This window comes from Anabrus simplex, chromosome 2 (genome assembly GCF_040414725.1).
Source record: "Anabrus simplex isolate iqAnaSimp1 chromosome 2, ASM4041472v1, whole genome shotgun sequence".
NCBI classification, from domain to species: Eukaryota; Metazoa; Arthropoda; class Insecta; order Orthoptera; family Tettigoniidae; genus Anabrus; species Anabrus simplex.
Genome location: NC_090266.1, coordinates 719,339,983 through 719,363,375, shown reverse-complemented (window position 1 = coordinate 719,363,375; position 23,393 = coordinate 719,339,983). Strand labels below are relative to the sequence as shown.

At 42.0% G+C, this 23,393-nt stretch overlaps 1 protein-coding gene across 2 annotated transcripts in view; it reads right to left on the bottom strand.

Moving 5' to 3' along the window:
- LOC136863066 (uncharacterized) overlaps positions 1-23,393 on the bottom strand; it is a 2,241,269-nt gene that overhangs the window by 1,826,162 nt on the left and 391,714 nt on the right. For both annotated transcript variants that reach the window (XM_067139397.2, XM_067139396.2), the window contains exon 2: positions 11,099-11,229. The gene's annotated coding sequence lies outside the window, so the exon portion shown is untranslated. The remainder of the gene's footprint in view (positions 1-11,098; positions 11,230-23,393) is intronic.

The window sequence follows — 23,393 nt, the reverse complement described above, 5'->3', positions numbered from 1 at the left end:
AGGTGGCAGCGCGCCGGCCTCTCACTGGTGGGTTCCGTGGTTTATATCTCGGTCACTCTATTTGGGATCGGTGCTGGACAAAAAACAGGCGAGACAGGTTTTTCTCCGAGTACTACTGTATTCCTTGCCATCTTTCGTTCCAGCAATACTATCCAACATCATTTCATTTCATCTGTCAGTAATTAATCATTGCCCGCAGAGGAGTGCGACAGGTTTCGGCAGCCGGTACGGTTCCTATACATGCCGCTCGACGGGAGCTTCATTCACTCCAGTCCTGACCCGGTCGAATGACTGGAAACAAGCTGAGGATTTTCAATTTCAATACTCCATGGCTAAATTGTTAGCGTGCTGGCCTTTGGTCACAGAGGTCCCGGATTCGATTCCCGGCAGAGTCGGGAATTTTAACCACCATTGGTTAATTTCATTGGCACGGGTGCTGGGTTTATGTATCGTCTTCATCATCATTTCTTCCTCATCCCTACGCGCAGGTCGCCTACGGCCGTCAAATGAAAAGACCTGCACCTGGCGAGCCGAACCTATCCTGGGACACTCCCGGCACTAAAAGCCATACGCAATTCCATTTCATTTTTAGTTTCAATAATAATCGTATGATCTCAGCTACAATGCTGGGGCTGTACCTTAATTAAGGCCACGGCCGCTTTCTTCCCATTCCTAGGCCTTTCCTGTCCCATCGTCGCCATAAGACCTATCTGTGTTGGTGCGACGTAAATCAGATAGCAAAAAATCTCAGCTACAGTGTGCAGGTATTTTAATTTGACGAGAACTAGGTTGCCAGTGCGTCATTTTAATGTTCCTTCAAACTCTACCAGACGGCAGAGTAAAGTGGAACTCTCTCGGGCGATCAATGACTGAGGTTCAATTAATTTTGTTGGATAAACACTAATAATGCACGGTGACCTTTTGCGTACCACCATCGTACGATATAGAGTGTCGAACGGACTAACTCTGCCTTATTTGAACCCCGCGGTCTCCCATCAGGAGGCTCGCGTTTACCATTGATCCACAGATGGAGATTGCATTTCGTAGTGGAAGATACTCAATCATGTCTCATATATGAACTGTTCGTCAACTTCTACACACGCTTTATCGGTAGCAGCCGATTCTTTAACAGTCAGAAGCTCCCAACAACTACAATAAATTCTACTCATTTTAACGAGTATTCAGGTCGACGTTATTGTACAGAGGTGGAAGTTGGGTAAAATCAGGATATTGTTATCGTAAGATGGAAACAACAGGCATATAAAAGTGGTAATGTGTTCACAAGTTAAGAGACACGTTCTGCAAACAAGAGTAAAAAGTGCAACTGTCCCTGGAAAATAAGATATGTTCTGATGTTATTGAACAGCAGTATATTCAGTACTAATTCCTTGAATGTTGCAGCTATCATTTCGTCACGAGAATCAGATTTGTTTCTGGTGTTAGACCGTCGGGCTGAGTAGCTCAAACAGTATGAGCGCTAGAATACTTAGTCCAAGTTGGTGTATTCGAACGTGCCAGAGTTCGGTGAAGCGTAAATTTATCCGTTGTTAAAAGAACTCCTGTGGGACAAAATCCCGGCTACATATGTCTTCGAAAGCCATAATTGTAGCCAGTGGGATGTATAAATCATTATTATTATTATTATTATTATTATTATTATTATTATTATTATTATTATTCCTCCGCTTTTTCCATATCTGTAGGTCCGCGGATGCAAAATGTGTCGCACATGTGGATTTAACCATGTTTTACGGCCTGGTGCCCTTCCTGACGCCAACCCCTATGGAGGGATGTAATCTCTATTGGTTGGTAGTGTAGTGTTTTGTCTGAATACGAAGAAAAAGTTTTAGGACAAACTCAAACACCCAGTCCCCGAGCCAGAAGAATTAATCGGAGGAAATTAAAATCCCGGTCGGGAATCGAATCCGTTATTATTACTATTATTATTATTATTATTATTATTATTATTATTATTATTATTATTATTATTATTATTAAATCTGAATTGAATCGAGAATATGATCGATCGATGTGAAGTTTCTAAACCGTTATTATCTTAAGCCAACAACTATATCACATACACATTATATAACATTATACAACATTTCTCGATGCGAATCTTGTTCCTAGCATGAATTCTATAGTTTGGCTTTGCTGTGTAAACAACAACAGTACTAGTACGTAAAGTGTACGCCAGATGTCGCACAACGATGCTTAAGGGATTCATAGTTTGTGTTTCAAAGGTTGCCAGTACGAATCTCGAAGATTGCCGAGGTCGACCGATTAAGCACTAGGGTGTAAATGCACAAAGATAAAGTGTGCCGATAATACATCCCTCCAGCTGGGAAGACCTCCGCGTTTGTTTACTTTCCTCTGTAGCAGAAGACCCCGCAAAAGCGCTGAGAAATCTAAACGTTCTTCCCAGTTAATTTCCTTTACGATAAAAGGCTTATTCTTGGTGGACTACCTAATCAGTTGGGCCCAGCCGATAGGGTGATCAGTGTTTCCATTGAACTTCTTCTTTGCTTTTTCTGTAATACTGTGATCACAATCACATTCCTGGCCATCGAGGTACTAGGAATTTATGATGAATTATCTTCAGCGTTTCAGAATCTTGCAAAGCCATCATACACATCGCTGAGACGTAACTGTTTTTATTTTGCCCACTGACATTTTTCCACTTGTGTTACGGACAGATATAGTTTCTTCAAAATCATGGGAAGGTTCATGCACCGACTCTAACTGTGTGTAATTTTTCAGTTTCAGATTCAGTTTCAGTACTAGGTTCACTCTCTGAAAGATTTAAAAAATAACTACTCACACCTTCCTTATGTGAAATCATCTTCACAGAACACGATGAATCAGACGAAAAGTCAATAATCGTGAAGTCTGGGTCCTCCTGGGAATCATCGAATGTACCGAAGTTCTTCAGGAATAGAAGGTGCAGAACTTGAATCTGTACATTAGAGAGAACTGCATTATCATCAGTTTTACAGCATGCTATAAAAATCACTACAATTTTAATTTTTGATAATTATAAGTTTTAAAATATCGAAGTTTGCACTTTCTAATTTTGTGCTTCTCCTCTTTAGTTACAAGACAGAATTGTCCGACTCGTTGGCTGAATGGTCAGCGTACTGGTCTTCGGTTCAGAGGGTCCCGGGTTCGATTCCCGGCCGGGTCGGGGATTTTAATCTTAATTGGTTAATTCCAATGGCCCGGGGGCTGAGTGTTTGTGCTGTCCCCAACATCCCTGCAACTCACACACCACACATAACGCTATCCTCCACCACAATAACACGCAGTTACCTACATATGGCAGATGCCGCCCACCCTCATCGGAGGGTCTGTCTTACAATGGCTGCACTCGGCTAGAAATAGCCACACGAAATTATTATTATTATTACAAGACAGAATTGATTTATCAGAACTGATCATGAATCAGTAACCTAACTCACGAGAGCATTCTCTGATAACAACACAACTTATATTAATTCTGGCTTAAGTAATAAGAATGATAATTGAAGCACATTTTCTTACCGGATTCTCCGCCCTTGCATTCCGTAGACTGATTCTTGCCTTGCTGTAATGCTAATAAATATTTTCCGCTCTGGAAGATATAATGCTCTTTAATTAAGCTCGCATAACGTACACTGTGAAGACTGAGCTTGTGACTGAGAAATTGGTATCGCAACAAGACCTGTGACCAGCCAACAAGCAGTACAGCTGGGAAATGATGATTGACAATGGACTGCGTAATCATCCATTTGGCGGGACTTGAGTTCAGTACTCACTCAGTGGTAATAATGAGTGGGGCTTAGTGTAAGGAGACATTCTATATTGTTGGGCAACTTCACAAACAGCTCGAATGAAATGCGCTTAATCACTATCTTCTTTTTTCGCTAGTATCTTTACGTCCAGTTGGAATGAAGCGGCCATGGTCTTAATTAACGTACAGCCCCCAGCATTTGCCTGGTGTGAAAATGGGAAACCATGGAAAACCAACTTCAGGGTTGCCGACAGAGGGATTTGAACCCACTATCTCGCGGATGCAAGCTCACAGCCGCGCGCCCATAACCGCACGGTCAACTCGCCCGATTAGTCACTATCAAACCGACATAACGCACTTTTTCACGCACAGAATAAAGTGTTGAATAGTTCTCAGTGTTGTAAGTCACGAAGGGCAGGACATATCGCACTTTTTGCACACCCGAAGTCTGGCTGAAGTCAATTTAACACATAATACACATCTCACTAACTTCGTAGCCGTTCACATTATGACATAACGCAATATACACGAGCAAGCAGCTCGCTCTCCTTTCTTCGATGCCACTAATAACTCAGTTCACACCATTTCCTGACTTAACGCACTTTACACACCCACCCGCCATATGTTCCTGTAACACATTTTTTACAGTTTGAGGAACATAAAAAAAACTTAATAATCAAACTCTATTCTGCAGGTGCACCAAGTATAAAGGGCCTACGTATTAAATTAACATGTGATTAAAAATAATATTAATAATAACAAAAATGAAATTTCCATCAGAAATTTAACCAAATATTATATATAATTTACAGGGTATTAGAATGAAAGTATCCAATACTCTAGGTGGCGACAGTATACATCGAAACAGAAAAAACTAAGTTCTGAGATCTGAATACATGTTTATAGGTGATACCTAATGAGATGTCATTCATGGTAAAGCATTTCTCAGCCCTGCAATAACACCAGACTACCAGATAATTATAGTTGACACTCCTGTCATGGAATTAAAACAACAATCTGGTTTCTCACCAATGCAGGCGCTGTTCGAATCCCGACAACGTGTGCGGGTTTTGTTATGTGTTTCGTTTAATAATATAAACAAGTAATAAGGAATACTGTATTGGATTAAAACCTATTACCTAGGTCCAAGTCTTTACAAAACGAACCTCGCGTACGTAACATATCGAATAGTGCTACAATAAAATCGATAGTAAAATCCAAAGAGATATGACATCCATTCTCTTCCGGGGTTAAGAAGGAGAGAGAAGGAAGTGCCTTACAAGTTGAATCTCACCACTGCCTTCCTAGCCCTAGTAGAGCGCCGCAAGACTTGCTCTCCTTCAGGTGTCGCGGTTGGCTGCGAATCCGCGTTGCTAAGTTCTGTGCCGGACCTCCGCGGCGCAGGCTTCATGGCAGAACCCGGATCAGCTGAAGTGGGCGTCACGATCGGCTTGTTGGGACGCTGGCAGAGTTAAGTCGTCATTATGGTTGGTCTTCTTTTCTGGATGATGTTAATGTAAGGACACGAAGATTGTAGTGGTTGTCTCTTGAACTGAAGGGCGGCATGACTTCATCTGATCGATATGCCTTCGCCATAATTGGTCAGTGACAGATATCGTATAGTTCAGCGCTCCATCCTTACTTAGGACTGTACTATGGCCCACTTTTTATCGAGAGACCTGTAGTCGCGAACGGCTACCCTTTCTCCTTTGGAAACATATGTATCGTAGAAGGATGTTGTCTTTATCATTTTTAAATCACGTTCTTAACGGGATCCGGTTTCAGGATGTCCATTCTGGAACGTATTTCACGTTGCAAAACTGCGGGTAGACGGGCGCATCTTCTTTCTTGTTCAAATTGAGTTGGTTGGGGTGAACACGTTGAACCCATAATTCCGCGATGAAAAATAATCCCAAATATTTATTTCAAATACAAACAACTTTTTTGAGAGTAGCCATGTTTTTATTTCAAGAGTCTGGCTCTCTCGTGGGAAGAGAGCTCTCCATGAAAAGCGAGCCGCAAGCTCGCCAAAATGCCGGGACACTTCGGTGGACCTCGAGCAATGAATAATCTACCAATTTCGAAAAATCCTTCATAAGAAGAGATTTTGGCGACATGGTAAATCCAGGAATAAGGGATCTAAATTATTTATAAACCGTATGTGAAGATAGAATCCCCAGGGTAAATATAAATGCAGTTAAGCCTGGAGGAAAGTTTGCGTCCTGCTCACGGATCAGCGACACGTGGCGAGGTCATTTTCATGAAGAAAAGCCGCGAAACTCCAGGGCAGAAATAATTCATTTCGCCCGTTGCAGAGTATGGGAAAAATATGAAATTAACACCATGGTGAATTATAAATCTGTCCGAATGTATGGAATAAATTTCAAGAAAATTAGTCCAGTGGATGTGGAATTAGCAGATTGCCTAACCGAGCCTATTGGAGAGGGTAGCGTCCCTCCCAGGGGATATAAAAGAAATCCCCCTCCGCCTATTTTACACATTCTGCCTGATGGTTTGAACGGTAGAACCCACGTCACTCGTCTGCAAGAAAGTGCGGGGTTTTGTTCTCAAAGTAACTCGTTATATATTCGTGTCAATGGTTCAAGTAGAATTTTAAGTGGAAGGTGATAGAAATTTTCCTGAACTGCCGCCGATGAAAACTTTGAAGGTTTAGATATTTGGTTAAAATACGTAGCTGAGTTTCTCCCTGTATTACAATTGTGTGTGTTTGATATTTGTCAAAGGGAAGTCTGGAGGTTAGCCATGAGGTCTGATTTTCTTACCTGGCCAGCAGTAGCGTGAACGAAAGCAGAGTCCTGGGAAAATAGTGGCAGTCGCCATTTGAGAAGCGTGTTCGTCGCATGTTAAACGCGAAGAAAGTGCGGTATTTGCGGTGTTAATCAACACCTAGTGTAAAAATCTGTGTAGCTTAAGTTTTATATATATATATAAGAAGATGATGTCAAATGTAGCGGCTACAGCTACGGCTACGGCTACGATTACAGTTCTGTGACTATATTTTTATCAATGTTGTAGTTAGAATTTGTTTGTCCCAATAAATTATCATTGCGTGTGTCGAATTAATATTTAATAATGATCAGGCGAATATGTTATATTTCTGGTCGTCGTGTGAAACTCTTCAGCGCTGTAAAATTCACGTCGAAAAACTATCAAATGCGAAGTTTAAACAATGTGTTAATATTCTTTGAGATATTGTTCAAATTGAGTAAAGTTAGGAAGGTGATAACTATCACGTAGTCGTGGTGAATGTCTTAATGTCGAATATCGCATGAGTTCAGAATTTTTTGTCGAAATAAATAATAATAATAATATTTACCGCGGAATAAATTTTTTGTATATTAAAAGTGTATTTGACAGATATGTTCAGTAAAATTTGCGTTCACTTCGAAATCCAGTGAAGTCTGATAAAGTCATGTTTTTATTCGTGGGAAGTTAAATTTTGTGACATCGGTGTATGTCGGTGATATAGGAAATCACGGTGTGTTGTTTTATTTCTGAGGTCCGAAAGTTATAGAAAAAAAAATGAATAGGATTCTTATATAAGTTGTTTGTCACGGGAAGACTGAGGTGAAAAGTCTTGAAACAGGAAGAAATGGATTGTACCGGAATGATATGTTGAGATAAGAGTTGTATAGATGTTGAAGGCAGAGGAAGCCTGTATTTCATGTGTAATGCCGCCGTGAGAGGCGATGCAGATGAATTTTTGAGACAGGCAATATTTGCTGATGGCGAAGAATTTTGAGACAGGCTATATATTAAATGTGATATTTCTGAGGCAAGCTGTAGTGATATTCCGCTAACAATCCGGAACAGCTGACCGGGTGAAGATTGGTTCTAAATGAGTGCTCTCTGACGGACATTATGATTTCAAGTTAAAATTCCCCAGTGAAAAACAATTTCTGTAGAAGATTGTAGCTCTTGGCAGTTAAGTCCAAGTGACGATGTATGTAAAGTCAGCATAATGAACATTATAGGCGACCTGAAGGGTAAAAGAGCGTTCTGAATACACGGTTGGTGTGATTTGACTGTTATAACAAATTACCACTCAGTAAATTTCGTAATTACGAGACGATAATTTATCATTAAATCGGAAACATTGTGGGATGAGATATTGGACGTTATTAAAACGATGGTTTGGCTGTGTAGATTCATTGAATTTCGTTTCACTGGATAGTTATGGATACGATTTGATTGGAATAGTGAAATGGTAGACGATTTGTGGGCCTCACCCTAGAATTACAGCGTGGATTTTTTCGATTGTGATGATTACTCTTTTGGCGATATTCACGTATTGTTAGATGTGTGCTGAAAGTCATTATTATTCTTCCAAACTTCATTGCGTATGTCAAGATCGTGTTTGAGTTGTGGATCGCTTGCCACGCGTTATTTATTTTCAAGTTTACGTTTTATTAACAAGATTGGGATTTAGTTGCATTTCCCGACTTGTGTTCATTCTGTGGCAAGATTTGTTTCATTGTGTGCTATTAGTTTCGACATTGGTTTACAGCTAAAATATCTAAGAGTGTGATTGAAGTTACGATTTTGCCTGACATTCTACGGGAAGTGTAGACAACCCAGTTTCCGCTCGACAATAGATTTAGGACGTCACATGTTATCCTAGGAGTATACTGATGATGAAACGTCCTAGTTCACGCTCAACGATAGGTTTAGGAAGGTGTGTGTATGTACATAGAGGTTAGTGTTAGGGTGTGCAGACATTAGGTAGGCCGGACGATAGGTTTAGGGTGTCGGCTATATATACTCAAGTCGTAGATTAGATGTTTTTACGAAGTGACTTGAGCGATGGTAATATCTGCAGTAGTGTATGTAATGCGAAGAGTGTTAGCTAAGTAATTTTTTTTTTGCTAGGGGTTTTACGTCGCACCGACACAGATAGGTCTTATGGCGACAATGGGAGAGGAAAGGCTTAGGAGTTGGAAGGAAGCGGCCGTGGCCTTAATTAAGGTACAGCCCCAGCATTTGCCTGGTGTGAAAATGGGAAACCACGGAAAACCATTTTCAGGGCTGCCGATAGTGGGATTCGAACCTACTATCTCCCGGATGCAAGCTCACAGCCGCGCGCCTCTACGCGCACGGACAACTCGCCTGGTCTAAGTAATATTGAGGCCATGTTTTGGCACAGCCCTTACTAGCTGGAAGGTGTTTACCTAAGATTATGGAACCACTATTTGCATGAACGTGAGGGTTGTCCAATATTGGGTACTGAGCTAACGGTGACTGAATATTCATTGCAGTGTGCCACGCGTGTTTGAGTTCATTGAACTTCAGTATTTTATTTTAGTTACGGACTTAATTGTTTTGTCGTTCTGACGTCCGATCGCTTTGCTAGTGTGCGTGTTGACACTCAGCTTATTTGTGTGAGACTTGATTTACGGATGCGGGTTCGATTCGTCAGCCGGGAATTTATAATTTATTTTCAATTTTTCGTTCTTTCATTTATATAAATAGTTGAGTGTGGTCGATTAATAACTTTGTAGTTAGTTTGTTGGGATAAACAATAAGTAGATGGATCTGTGATGGTAGTCGTTCTTGTAAAGGAAAGAATTCCTAGATGTTTGATTTTATTTTACCATGTGGACATGTAATTTTATTAAGCTTAACGTAACCGTTTATAACCTGAAAGTTGGTTTTATAATAATATTTGTCAAGTGATTTACCACCGTTTATTTCACTTCAGTGTTTGGCATTTCCTCTAACTGCGTGATGAATAAGTGTTTCCTGCATTTCGCAGTTTTGTTCCTTCAGAACGACGTAACGTAAGATCCTCTCGGATCGAGTTGTCGTTGGTTCCTTCTGAACAGCTGTTTGGGTGATGCACATTTCACCATCGGGATTATTCTGTAATTTAAGGGTGTGACGAGATGGCAACACATGGTGGAAATTTATTTTCAATTACGAATGTTGCTGTTAACTTGTAGTGAACAGCATGCTTTCCAATCGTATTTCGCAACCTATCCAAAGCAACTGATAGTCATTTTGGTTAGATTAAGGATCCATTCGGCGGGTGTTCCCATATTCGACAGGGTATTTGACTGGTGGATAGCCTTAATTAAGAGTAAATATGGAATTCTACTTGCTGCGTCTTAATTCTCAATTATCGCTTGGATCAATAGGTGCCCGATTTTCAGGTTACTTTTCAGTTTTTTAGTTTTCACTGTCCACTAATCTGTGATATTTCTACTTTTCTCTGAAGAAAATTATTCGACACTGTAACTAATAAAACTAACGCCATGCAATGTGACTGCGTTTGAAACATTAAATAATTAAATTTTTTCTTGATCAATGATTTTATATAACTATTTTTTTTTTTTTGCATTTCATTGATTCAATAAAAGTTAGTAAGCACATATTTGCTGCTCATTTCAAGTAGTTAGGCTCTCTTCTGAACCCCATCGTTTGGTTAAGATCGTGACCGAAATATTCCCGCTACCACCCCAAGATTTAAGTGTTCGATATTGCTCTAATGCAGCAGCTGTGGCCGACCAACGATGGAATGGTAAGTCAAGGGTTCAACGTTTCAGATTATATGTTCCTCCTCCTGCTGCAAATGAACGCCCACACACTTTACATTTGGCCCACTTCTTGCATGTGTCTCACTCGAAGAACGACCAAACTACAGATTGACGTCGGGGCATTTAGTTGAAAAATGCAGGCATCGGACAGGACTCACTTGCGTAATAAGCGCTCCTTGCCTCCTAACGTCCTCCGGTTACTTCGGTGTCACTCGCAACTCCGAGTACTTTGCTGCAACTCGGACATCTCCGGTTATCTCCGGAGGGGCGATGTAATCACTAGTACCGGTTCAATCACTCGGAGCAGGCCTTTCGCTCCCAGCACTAACGTACAGCAGCAGGCAGCGGAGAGCATCCCTGATTTTGTTTCTGCGGGTATAGTTCGAATACACCCCGTATACGGTCTGACACCGTGGTTAGGCGGTTCGTGTCCCATCAGAATGATGACCGTCGGGGTAGGAGAGGTGGTGGTACAATTTTTAATCACTAGATTGGGTACCAAAAGCCTGGATTCAATACTAATCCTCTCCGCAGTGTTCATGTGGAGTGAGGGTTATTGCGCACTTGATGGGGATTCGTCTGCTGGATGGGGAACAAGATATTGATTACTCGGTCGACAATTTACATAACGGTGGGGTACAATGATCAATTGCCAAAGAACATCCAATAACGTTTAGACCTGCGAGTTTACTTAGAAAATAATATTAACAATAAATCGTGTTTTCTATTTACTACTGTTTGCTTAGATGAAAATGAACTAAACGTACGTACTCACCTGCTTCTTTCGATAGTGCACTACACAGCAGACTCCTTAGAATGCTTTTAGCCTTCAGCGGATGACTGATGCCAGACGGAACGAGCTTGTTGTTAATGTAGGCCTTTTGTGGAACTCACTCCCGAAACGCGCTGAAAGCATACAAGCTTTTGTTCAGAAAATATTTCCTTCAATCATCAATTTTCCTCTAAGACACAAGAAAATGTCTACACTTTCTAATCTGTTTCCATTGTTTAGATATCACATCAAATCCTGTAAATAAGTAATGTGAAGTAAATTAGTAGCAAAGAAATGCGAGTGTTAGTTTAATTTATAATGCCTCAAAATAAGTATAAATTTCTCAATTTCAAAAAAGATAACGAACGTGAAGTTATGTTGCTCACGTGTTCTCCATTTCATAAGCAGCTCTTCCCAGTGTGGTTTCACAGAAACATTTTCAGAGCATCACTCAAACTTGGTGCCCGGGCTAGTGATACACAAAAATGCTCATATTCTAGTGACGAATAGGTGTATAATATTTATGTTTCCAATATTTGACTGAGTTACTCAAATAGTGATAAGTATATGTACGTCACTACTCTTTGATGATGGCACCATTTGTAGATAAACCGGTATCTAAATAATAACAAAGCTATTGCAGCGTGTTTGTAAGAATTTTGGGCGTTATAAGCTCAACTGCATCAATGATACGCAATCTCAGATTAGTCATATCTTGAATTTTCCTTTCGTACATATAGTTCTTAATAAATGAAAACGAAAATCCACAGCCTGTTTCCAGTCATTCGACCGGGTCAGGAATGGAATGAATGAAGCCCCATCTAGCGGCGAGGATAGGAATTGTGCCGGCTGCCGAAGCCTGTCGCACTCCTCTGGGGTAATGATTAATGACTGACAGATGAAATGAAATGATATTGGAGAGTGTTGCTGGAATGATACATGACAGGGAAAACCGGAGTACCCGTATAAAAACCTGTCCCGCCTCCGCTTTGTCCAGCACAAATCTCACATGGAGTGACCGGGATTTGAACCACGGAACCCAGCGGTGAGAGGCCGGCGCGCTGCCGCCTGAGCCACGGAGGCATCACAGTTCTCAATAAATCTCCACGCAAAATGTCTAAAGGTGTCAAATGCGGAGATCTACGGGGCCAGGTTGCAGGACCCTCTCTTTATACCTATTCATACAAAATCTCGTTTGAAAAATATGACAAAAACTCTATGGAAGTAAAACGAGGCACCGCCCAGCTGGAATGTGAAGTCAGGAGGTACCTCCAGCTCGGCAAAACTTCCCCATGTGTTGAAATAGGAGTGTGCTGTAACTGTAGTGTCCATGAAAAAACCGACCGATCAAACCAAGTGTATGCACTAATAATCCAACATTTAGTTTAGGTGTGTCCTTTTCATAGTCAGATTTGTGGGCAAGCTCTTCGCATGCCACTTCCGCGTATACATGACATGTTGGGTATTCAGCCCGAAGGCTGGTTTGATCCTCTACAGCTCCACCAACAGCAGTCATAGATAGCCTAGGTGTCACAGAGGAGGCTTACTAGGGAAATGAGGAGTAAGGTAGTTTCCCGTTGCTTTCCTCACTGAGCCAGTAGTTGCTATTACATATCAGTATGTCAAGCCGACTGAAATGCATACACCAACCGACCCTATGAGTGATATTTTCACACCATTCATAACAGGGGCTGGCTGCATAAGGAATGGTATTACTAGAATCGCTCATTCCTCGGTCACGTTCATATCGTCAAAACCAAAGATGAGACTGAGACAGGTCAATAAAAGGAACAAATTAATTCTAGCCCATACCAGAAGACAAAGCACTACATCTCACCAGCAAAGGCATGTATACATGACATACGACTCCACAATGATATAAAAAGTTGACAATCAAATCTCGGAGAGACTGTGTACCGACTGAACATTTACGTACAAATATATACTGAATAGTTGTCTTTTGTTATTTCTGTATACCTGTTGCTCGGGCACGGTATGTATAAAATTTTCCTTGTTTCAAACTCCACGGAGTTTTTTGTTTATGATTTAGACACATTATAGGGAAATGTAATGTCAGTGCCTATCTGAAGATATTTGACACCTAACGCGCCATTTACACCACATAAATACAACTATATACACAATCGCAGACATCATGATGACATACGTTTTCAGAATTATTGGACACAGAAAAGGACACAGGTTGAACGACCGAAAGTCCATAGACTCTTCAATGCATCAACACGAACAAATCTATCAGGGTAAACGTGATTACTGCACGGAGTTCTCAATTCCTAATCTCATTTTAAATGAAAATATTTCGATTTCGGTAATACCAAAATGTAAATGTAATCTGATAAAGATTTGCTGAATCACTGGATGTGAAGGAGCATGTTATCTCCTTCTTGAGCGTGAGTTCCGCACTGATATCATTTTCAAGTAGAGTCAATTCATAGGCGATTATGACACTGATAAGGTAATCATCGCAAATAGGCAGCAAAATATAGATAGAACGAAAACAGAAATGAAACGAGTTTCGAACCTGCGAGAAATGCCTGCCATTAGACGGAATATTGCAACATTTCCGTTGAACTCGCAGCCATTTCAGAAATGTATATGAACATAAACACTACTGTGTACGACGTATTTAATGCAATTTTTCTGACGGCCTTATAATTCTTACAGATTTTAAGGGACGTTGGGTGTCACAGTTTCGTCTCTCATGAGTACTTTATCGTCGGTCAAGCGAAGACATGGTGCTTGCTCTGTTCAGTACCATCAGCCTCAACCGGCATCAAGCTCACTAACTTGGCGACTGTTATCCGACTGTGTTATGCTCAAAATATTGCAATATATGTACACTGACTGACAGAGCAAATGCAACACCAAGAAGGAGTGGTCAGAACTTTATGCCAATTGCAGGGTAGACTGACGTCACTGAGGTATGCTCATGATGTGAAATACGCCGCTGTGCTGCGCACGTAGCGAACGATAAATGGGACACGGCGTTGGCGAATGGCCCACTTCGTACCGTGATTTCTCAGCCGACAGTCATTGTAGAACGTGTTGTGGTGTGCCACAGGACACGTGTATAGCTAAGAATGCCAGGCCGCCGTCAACGGAGGCATTTCCAGCAGACAGGCGACTTTACGAGGGGTATGGTGATCGGGCTGAGAAGGGCAGGTTGGTCGCTTCGTCAAATCGCAGCCGATACCCATAGGGATGTGTCCACGGTGCAGCGCCTGTGGCGAAGATGGTTGGCGCAGGGACATGTGGCACGTGCGAGGGGTCCAGGCGCAGCCCGAGTGACGTCAGCACGCGAGGATCGGCGCATCCGCCGCCAAGCGGTGGCAGCCCCGCACGCCACGTCAACCGCCACTCTTCAGCATGTGCAAGACACCCTGGCTGTTCCAATATCGACCAGAACAATTTCCCGTCGATTGGTTGAAGGAGGCCTGCACTCCCGGCGTCCGCTCAGAAGACTACCATTGACTCCACAGCATAGACGTGCACGCCTGGCATGGTGCCGGGCTAGAGCGACTTGGATGAGGGAATGGCGGAACGTCGTGTTCTCCGATGAGTCACGCTTCTGTTCTGTCAGTGATAGTCACCGCAGACGAGTGTGGCGTCGGCGTGGAGAAAGGTCAAATCCGGCAGTAACTGTGGAGCGCCCTACCGGTAGACAACGCGGCATCATGGTTTGGGGCGCTATTGCGTATGATTCCACGTCACCTCTAGTGCGTATTCAAGGCACGTTAAATGCCCACCGCTACGTGCAGCATGTGCTGCGGCCGGTGGCACTCCCGTACCTTCAGGGGCTGCCCAATGCTCTGTTTCAGCAGGATAATGCCCGCCCACACACTGCTCGCATCTCCCAACAGGCTCTACGAGGTGTACAGATGCATCCGTGGCCAGCGTACTCTTCGGATCTCTCACCAATCGAACACGTGTGGGATCTCATTGGACGCCGTTTGCAAACACTGCCCCAGCCTCGTACGGACGACCACCTGTGGCAAATGGTTGACAGAGAATGGAGAACCATCCCTCAGGACACCATCCGCACTGTTATTGACTCTGTACCTCGACGTGTTTCTGCGTGCATCGCCGCTCGCGGTGGTCCTACATCCTACTGAGTCGATGCCGTGCGCATTGTGTAACCTGCATATCGGTTTGAAATAAACATCAATTACTCATCCGTGCCGTCTCTGTTTTTTCCCCAACTTTCATCCCTTTCGAACCACTCCTCCTTGGTGTTGCATTGTCACTGTCAGTCAGTGTATTTTAATTTATGTTTGGATATTGATGTGGGGAAACAGCTAGGAAATATTTCGCTCTCAATCTTTTAATTTTAGATATTTCAAAAGTGCAAATATTCAGATACAGAAATCATTGCGGAGAATTATTCCCTAACATAATGTCTAAATATTTGGTTTACAATACTTGGTAATAACCATTGTTTAAGAACATCGAACTAGCGACCGACGGTTCTCAAGTTACTGTACAAACAGTACAGGTTAAACATTTTTGGCCGTTTCGGTAATTTTAGGACCACTAACGTCTAGATTTACGCTCTTAATTTCAACCAGGTTTCTAGTTTTGGTAGAATAAATAAACTGGGGTAATAAATTGTACAACTAGTGGGAATATCTGTAATATTGGTAGAAAAAGGAACATAAATGTGTGTGCAGCATAGGAAGTAGGAACAGACAATAACTTTTCACAATTATAGCCGCACTTCGGTTCGGAAGCAGTCTGCTGTCTGGTAATGTATTCCAACCGAGCAAATGTTAATATATATATAAAAGTGTTTTAACATGAACTTTTCTTTCACTTTGTCAAACTAATTGGTTGAGAATAAAGTTCATTTCACAAGCAAACACAACAAGTCTTCATTTTCATGTTATTGTTATCAACCCTGGAACGTTGTTTTGGCTGATCTGTTATATATACGTTGTAGTTGGGTAGAAAATAATACCACATATATTATTTGTTTATAACATGCTTTATTTTGTTTATATCATAAGCATTAATCAGTTACGTTGTAATAAATGTAAATCAGAATAATTTGTAATACACTGACTGACAGAGCAAATGCAACACCAAGAAGGAGTGGTCAGAACTTTATGCCAATTGGAGGGTAGACTGACGTCACTGAGGTATGCTCATGATGTGAAATGCGCCGCTGTGCTGCGCACGTAGCGAACGATAAATGGGACACGGCGTTGGCGAATGGCCCACTTCGTACTGTGATTTCTCAGCCGACAGTCATTGTAGAACGTGTTGTCGTGTGCCACAGGACACGTGTATAGCTAAGAATGCCAGGCCGCCGTCAACGGAGGCATTTCCAGCAGACAGACGACTTTACGAGGGGTATGGTGATCGGGCTGAGAAGGGCAGGTTGGTCGCTTCGTCAAATCGCAGCCGATACCCATAGGGATGTGTCCACGGTGCAGCGCCTGTGGCGAAGATGGTTGGCGCAGGGACATGTGGCACGTGCGAGGGGTCCAGGTGCAGCCCGAGTGACGTCAGCACGCGAGGATCGGCGCATCCGCCGCCAAGCGGTGGCAGCCCCACACGCCACGTCAACCGCCATTCTTCAGCATGTACATGTTCCAATATCGACCAGAACAATTTCCCGTCGATTGGTTGAAGGAGGCCTGCACTCCCGGCGTCCGCTCAGAAGACTACCATTGACTCCACAGCATAGACGTGCACGCCTGGCATGGTGCCGGGCTAGAGCGACTTGGATGAGGGAATGGCGGAACGTCGTGTTCTCCGATGAGTCACGCTTCTGTTCTGCAGTGATAGTCACCGCAGACGAGTGTGGCGTCGGCGTGGAGAAAGGTCAAATCCGGCAGTAACTGTGGAGCGCCCTACCGCTAGACAACGCGGCATCATGGTTTGGGGCGCTATTGCGTATGATTCCACGTCACCTCTAGTGCGTATTCAAGGCACGTTAAATGCCCACCGCTACGTGCAGCATGTGCTGCAGCCGGTGGCACTCCCGTACCTTCAGGGGCTGCCCAATGCTCTGTTTCAGCAGGATAATGCCCGCCCACACACTGCTCGCATCTCCCAACAGGCTCTACGAGGTGTACAGATGCTTCCGTGGCCAGCGTACTCTCCGGATCTCTCACCAATCGAACACGTGTGGGATCTCATTGGACGCCGTTTGCAAACTCTGCCTCAGCCTCGTACGGACGACCACCTGTGGCAAATGGTTGACAGAGAATGGAAAACCATCCCTCAGGACACCATCCGCACTCTTATTGACTCTGTACCTCGACGTGTTTCTGCGTGCATCGCCGCTCGCGGTGGTCCTACATCCTACTGAGTCGATGCCGTGCGCATTGTGTAACCTGCATATCGGTTTGAAATAAACATCAATTATTCATCCGTGCCGTCTCTGTTTTTTCCCCAACTTTCGTCCCTTTCGAACCACTCCTCCTTGGTGTTGCATGGTCACTGTCAGTCAGTGTATTTTAAACCAAATTCTCATAACAGAAGTAACATTATAGGTTATTTGAAAATGACTCCGTGTGAAAATTAATCGATGGAACATGAATATTTTAAAAAATATTATGAATATGATAATTATCACCAAACTTTAAAGTGTTACATTAATAGTAATGTTAAATAGCTGCAGTTACGTTATACATAATGAAATTTAAATTTAAACCTCTTTTAGCTTGATTTCACAAGTGTCCAATATTCATGACATATCATCATCTCCACACTCTTTACATACTATCGAGCGACATGTTTGGCAGACTGCGCAATCACATGTGACACAATACAGGTTTTTCTTCTTCTCAGTAGAACGGGGGCACAATGCACATCGTTTCTTCTTTAATCCTTGAGTAATTATTCTCCTTTAAGAGCAAGGCTTTTACAAAATCCTGGAGATTACCATACGGGGTTCCTTCGGTAGTCGGTTATTGATTAATCTTTCACTGAGATACGTTTGAGAAAGCTGTGTAGCCAGTGTTTTTATGAAGTCGAATCGAGAAATAGGTATTTAGTTCTTGAATGATGTGTGTAGTATGTATGAATTTACTACAATTATATTCAGCATGGCATAGAAAATAGCAAGGGGCCATCTAGTTGTTCGTCTACTTGTGCATTACGTAACACATTTCTGGTCGGAATAATCTACTCCATATTTAGTATTGTTATAAAATGAAATGACTTCCTCCTCGCCGGTTTCAGGGTCCGTACTTCTTGAGTGATGCACGCTGGAAACTCAGATGACAGCTTACCCATTTTTAGGGACACGAGAAAATAGAGGACGATCATTTGTAAATCCATACTCCGTTGAACCCACAATTCGTTTCCTTTATGGCTGGAATTCAGGTGGTATTTCTCTTTTGTTTCTCCGCAGCGTCCCTACGCATGTCAGGTTCCGATTCTTCAAATCTGTAACCACTTCCATGGATCCAAAATAATTATCGGCTGTAATATTACGATTCAAGCCATTAAGTGGCTTTGCCAAACTCAATACACACTGAATTGGTTTGGTGAACTACTTTTCTTCATTTGTCAAGCCAGCACCATCACTGTCCTTTCCAGTATATAAATAGGCGTTTAGAAGGTAATTTGTGCGGGTGTCAGATGAAATCATGATCTTCAAACCATATTTTTCTGGTTTGATTGCCATGTACAGCCTAAATTTACACCTACCATGAAAGCCAAAAAGCATCTCATTAATACATGCATAGGAGCCCATGTTGTAACAATTCTGCCCATTCTCAATCATCCTCTGAAATATACATGATATTGGCGCAGCAGGATCAGTTTTTTCCCTTTAATCTCGGGTGGTACTGTCGTCAAATCTTTGTCTATATATGAGAAGTGAGGTCCACTGTTTCGATAATATGGCACGAAAAATATCCCTGCCAGTACCATCTGTGGCGAACATTTATTCCATAGTTTTATGGTTAGATTTAAATATAGCACTGAAATATAGAAGCCCAAAAAAGCCTTAAGCTCTGTGACATTGGTGTCCCTTAGTTCAGTTCTGTTTTGGGCAGGAAACTGCGTATGACAGGAATAAAGTTTCTCATTAGTGCACTGGAATACTACTTCTAATATATATGTGCTAAACAAACACTCCCATGCTTATAATGGACTGGATGAATCCCCCAAAGCATTTACAGGCCCTTTGACAGCAGGAAGTTTGATAATCAGGTTGTAGGCAGATGTTCTCACACTCCTAATGGGTTCACTCGATAACCATTTGTATCTATTTTTAGCAAAGAAATTTGCTGTGCCGCTATTGGGCTGGTTAATGGTAACACTATTATCCCGGCATTACTCGCTAGGTCTTTACGTGCGTCGTTACTCGCTAGTGAGCGCAGCGCTCACCTTTACGTTTAAAGGCTATAATATGCCCATATAAATTTGGAGGTATTTTTAATATGTCAATTTGAGATAGTTATTTATTTAGGAACACGGCCGAGTGGAATGGCTATGGAGGCAAGCTCTACATTTGGGAGACGCGCGAGTTCGATCCCCACCGTTAGCTGTCCTGAGAATAGTTTTCTGTTAACGCGTCCAGGCAAATGCCGGGGCAGATTCTATTCATAAACTACAGCCGATTCCTTCCACCTATTTACCCAACTTCATGCACCATAATTTATTTCATCTTTATTAGCTCCTCAACTAAAGTTGTCGTCAGGAAGGGCATCTGGCCGTAAAACAAGCCATTTAAACTGATCTCACAGAATTCAATAAACGAAATTTCCTCTCCTTCCCAAAACTTGCAGACACTCTCAAACACAGTTATGATCATTTTCGTTAACCTCATCTGTATCATTACTTTCAGTTTCGTTGTTCAAGAGCACTTTTTCCTCCGTTTCAGCCAACCACGAAAGTATCTGATTAGTGGATGGCATTGTAACTTGTATATATTGTCTAACAACAGTCACAGTATAAAAATTTCACATTAAACACAAGCATGAAACAAACCCTGACTTATTACGAAGCGCGAAATGTAAGTAGCACAGTTACTCGCTACTGAGCGCACCGCTCACCAAACATACACTACTGTGCCTAATAATGAATTGCGGGTGTTTGTTTTCAAAGATAATGAAAGTGACTGGCACATCCCCTTCATAACAGTCTGTTAGAAAGGTACAGGGAGTTTCAAAGTTGGAGGTCTTGTAACATTCCAACAAGAAGCAATATAGTAAGAAGGTGAGCGCCGCGCTCACCATGCGAGTAACCGCGGGTTATCATCGTCAGAAACATAGTCTTGTTCGGAGTCGGTATTATGTTCAGAATTATAATCCGTATCCTTTTCGTTTTCGCAACCACTTCCATCACTTGCATCATCTTGTTCTAACACACTGTTTACAAAGTCAGAAAAATTAGGATCAAGCACGAGATGTAGAAGCCATAATACCACTGAAAAAAAGAATAGTACTCAAAATTACAAAAAGTGTCATATGTGTAGACATCTTTATCAAACGTAACATAGAAACACGCTGTCGTGGTGTCAATAATGGTACCACTTAGACTCTGGGAAAACAAATCACACCACTACACATCCACTTCGGCTGCAAGTCAAGCTTGCACTGCTGATAAGGTACAAGGAGTGTTAAAAGTCAGTGTAGCAGGATGACGCAATGCCAGGGCTTCCAGTTCTACGGGTTTCGTAAATGACCCCACAACAACGTTTCTCCGGACCGAGGAGAGTGACCCTGCAGTTTAGCGCACTACGGCTGTGGAGCCAATCTTTGCATTCGGGAGAGGAGTTAGTTCGAACCCCACCGACGGCTGTCCTGAGAATGGCTATCAGTGGTTTCTCACTTCCACCTCCAGGAAGGAAGATAATGACTATTTGTGTTCGTAGTATTCCTTACGCTACACGTGTCTCCTGAGTAGTGATAAAGAATAGTCACTACAGGCACAAAGGATGTTCTGTCATCTGCTCAAAAAGACACTCTGCAGCATTGGTTACCCGTACCCATCTCTTGACATCCCGGATGAAGCGATACGCGCACACATTCAAAGGCTCTTATGAGAGCCGCACAAAGACTTGCCCAAAGGCTCGATTCCCTGGAGGATCTCTTCGTGTCTTCCATCTCAACATCGGAGGCATCATGAAAATCAAAATGTGAAATATTACACAAGATCCTTAGAGAACACGAAGTAGATGTTATTGCACTGCAGGAGGCGCATGAGGGCAAGGCAGACCCGCTGCAGACTCGTGATTTAATGTCTGGACATCACATGATAGGTGTCACTTATCACCGATCAGTAAGGCACAGTTCCCTACGATCGGAAGACAATATCTAACGCCCAACTCGCAACAGGTAGTCCAATTCTCAACACAAATGCCTTTGGTTACTTTTGATAATCTATCTTTAATTGCATTATCCCTCAGAACGGCTAGCACGTTTTCCCACGGTATTCTGTCATGTACTTTATCTATATATACGAAACAAGCATAACTGTCTATTTCTCTCGTAGCATTTTCAAATTACTTCGTTCATACTGTACCAGTAATGCCTAAGGGCGTATTTTTTTCTTTTCCTGGAACATAGTTCATTATGTCGCCAAATATTTACGACAGGACGGCAAGTAACAGCTGATTACAGCGTGCAAGCTAACGAGACAGCATGGAAGCTCAGAGTGAGTGAGAGGGTACGTCAAAACCTGTGACGTAATCGCCACGTGTTGCTGACTCGCTATCGTCTGGAACATTCCAGAAACCTTTTTATATCTCGGAATCCCATTTAGATATTTAAAAATGGAGCATATCACCATACGGCCCAATACTTCGATGTCACCGTGTTAAAACTTCAAACAAATAGACCCAAAGGTTACGGAGATATTGTAGTGGAAAGAAAACACAATTTTCTGTGAGCGAACAGCAGTGACCTCGACTGCGCATATAAAAGAGAGCGTTCAGGGAGGTAAAATCAATTATTCATCGCAAATCAACCGCCACGATGTGTCGTGCTGACACTGTGCGGGTCGCGAACCTGGAACTTTATCGTTGGTAATGTTGTACTATTCGCCGGACTTATAAAATTTTCTACAATCAATGTGCTGTCTCCAGTGATCATGCACAAATCATAAAATAAATACTCTTTGTTCTTCTTCGACTGTTGGTCCATTGAAATCTTGCATTACCTTCACTCTTCTCTTTTCTTTATCATTTACCACCTTAAGATTTTTCATAGTCTCCTTGGTATTACGGTAGGAAATATTTTCATCCCAAGAAGCAGGATCCATATTTAAGAAATCTAAATCTACGCTCAACTTCTTCAATATGTCCAAACTCTTGATTGAAATGAACTCTTCAGTTCCCTTCCCTGAAATGATAATTCAGGAGATTTAAATTGTAATCTGTTAATACAGATTTTTATATATTTTGAATAACTAATCCGTAAGTGCAAATTTAAATTTATTAGAATTATCTACGTAAAAGCAACTGCCCCAAAACTTTTGTCACTGCACCAGGTAGAGCAGTGTACCTCCTCTTCGTTCCCAAGGTTTACTTCTTCAGATATCTAACCATACATGCTTTGCGTCATTGTTAGCCTTGTCGTCAAATAGTGATAACGACATAAGTGCTGACTGAATTACTTTGTAGAACTTGAAGCATCCTTTGCATTTACTATTTTGTACTGTTTTAACTCTTTCAAAAAGCACAAGTCATTGTAAGATGTTCCAATTGCTGATGAACTCGGAAACCACCACTTTGCATATGCGCTTAGTACTACAAACAAATAAGTGTTCTGTAAGTCATCAAGTTTACTGACTCTGAGAGACATCTCAGAATGAAAGAGAAACATCTTAAATTTATAAATTCCTTTGGCCATCCATTTTGCTGCATGATGCAAAGCTCCAGGCGGCCTTACTTTTAGATTGAAGTCCACATTGTGCCCAAAAATCATGATGTGCAGTTCAATGAATTCACAGTAATAATTTTTCAGGTGTTTTTCTTTCAGCAGTTTTCGAAAAATATAAGTGCTTCTTGACTTCAACACCGTTGAAAGCCTTATGTAAATTTTCATACCCGTCTTCATAATTTGAATTTTTTCTGTGACTTTTCTTGAACGTTTTTCAAAAATATTACACTGGGCCCTGCCACTTGGGATAACTCATTTTCGAACACAATCTGTTTTGCTAGTTCTTACATGTAATGATGGCAAGGGAATAACATCATCTCTCGTCCTACTAATTGTTCCAGAAAAGTGACAGCTCCACTGTAACAACTGAGTTGGATGCAGTTTTGTCACAACGAAGGATTTGTATTTCCATGTCCATTTCCCAAACTTTTAAGGCA